We start from the raw sequence: 1,834 nt of genomic DNA on the forward strand, positions 1-1,834 counted from the left end.
TGGCTGGGAGGGAACCACGGCCACCCCGTGGTGAGTCCCCTGGGAAAGGTTGTGCTGGTCCCACTCCAGCCCTGACCCTGGGCTGCTCCAGCATCTGCTGTGGCAATGGCCAGCACTGCGAGCCATATTGTCAGTGGCAGAGAGCTCAGCACTACAGAGGAGGGGACAGGGATGAAAGACACAGCAAACCCCACTCTCACCTGTAGTGAACACAGCTACAGGACCTTGGGATTTCTCCTCCACTGGCCCATGACCTGCTCTGTGGGCAAGGAGAGGATGGAGACTGATGGTACCTAGAACTTTTGTTTCCACGTTCCTCTTTGCTGTGCGTCCATGTCATTCATACTAAAAATCATTTATCCATACACCCAGGTTGGTTTGTTGTTTGGTTGTTTGGGTTTTTTCCCTCATTTAAAAAAAAAAACAACAAAGCAACTCATAATTCCCATCTTTTGCACGCAGCTGTCCCCTCTGTCCTGCAGACTCTTTGACATCCAGCTCTCTCCTTCCATTGCAGGATCTTGTAGCAGAGCAGGTCTCCAGCAGGTTGCTGCAATCAAAAGGTACCTAAAACCAGAGATTCCCCTACTTTAATCACGCAGGTGATGGGCATCAACAGCTCCCAGCTGTGCCACTCCACTTCCCACAAAGGCTGCACAGCTCCACCCCCAGCACTGTCAGCAACTCGGGCATTTGCAGGCCCTGAACAAGGACCACATCCTCCAGCTCCTGCCCAGGTGCTGTTCTGCTCACTCTGGCCCTGGCCCTGCCCTTTGAGCCCCAGCATCTCCCTAATTGGCTCAACCTGAGCCCTTCCAGATTCCCCTCACCTGGGGCCAGGCAGTTCCCTTCCTACTGGCTCCTCTTCCCTTCCAGCCATCCTTTCATCCCCCAGCTCCAGCATTGTACAGACAGGGAAGTGCACATCCTGAATCACTTCACCAGTTTGGGAAGGTCCCACTCATCCCCTGCTCCCCATTTCCACTGCATAACAACACTTCTTTGTACGGCTCCGGGCTCTCTCACTGATCTTGCCCTGTCAAAGTCCACTCCATGAAGCTCCTGTGGGACATGGTCCCTGGGCAGTAGGGACTGGGAGCAGCTGAGGGAGAGTTAACAGCTTCTGAGGAAACAAGTCCCTCTCTCTTACCCAGCTTTTAACTATTTCTTTCACATTTTCATCTTCTTTTACCATTGCTCATGCCCTGGTACCCTTCGAAAAAAGAGTTAAACCCAAATGCCAGGCTGAGAAATCACTCTGCTGGCAGTGCTGAGCTGCCTCAAAACACCTGAAATGCTTCCAGAAATGGAGCGTGGAAATACCTAGCAAGGGCCAAGGCAGACTGGAGATCTCCAGGCTCCCTCTGAATCCCTGAGCATCCACCCACAAGCACCCCTGCCACAGCAGCACAGTGGAAAAGGGGCACAGCACAGTCTGCCTTTGCAGTGCTGAAAACTTTGCATGGTTTCCATAAAGTTGTAAAATCTCCTGTGCAATGAAGATAGGCCAGGCCAGCGGCTCGCCCATGTTTCCCTTCCCCATCTACCCTAAGGCGGCTCCTCCATCTCCAATGATGCTTTTGCCCCAAAATCCCACCTACATCCACTGTTTCCAACCCAAAACCATCACGCAGGGCAAATGCTTTAACTCAGCTCTGACATTTAAAGGAATCCTCATCAGTTTCCTGCCCTATCTCCTGTAGAGCATCTGGATGACTCCACAAAAGGATGCGAGCTGCCTTCTCCGTATGCTGGCACAGCTGCATTGGAAATGCTACCACCACCTATGGGAGGCTAAAAACATACCCGAGAAAGGTTTTCCTTGCTCTTTCCC

This window comes from Mesitornis unicolor, unplaced genomic scaffold (assembly GCF_000695765.1).
Source record: "Mesitornis unicolor isolate BGI_N332 unplaced genomic scaffold, ASM69576v1 scaffold30401, whole genome shotgun sequence".
NCBI classification, from domain to species: domain Eukaryota; kingdom Metazoa; phylum Chordata; class Aves; order Mesitornithiformes; family Mesitornithidae; genus Mesitornis; species Mesitornis unicolor.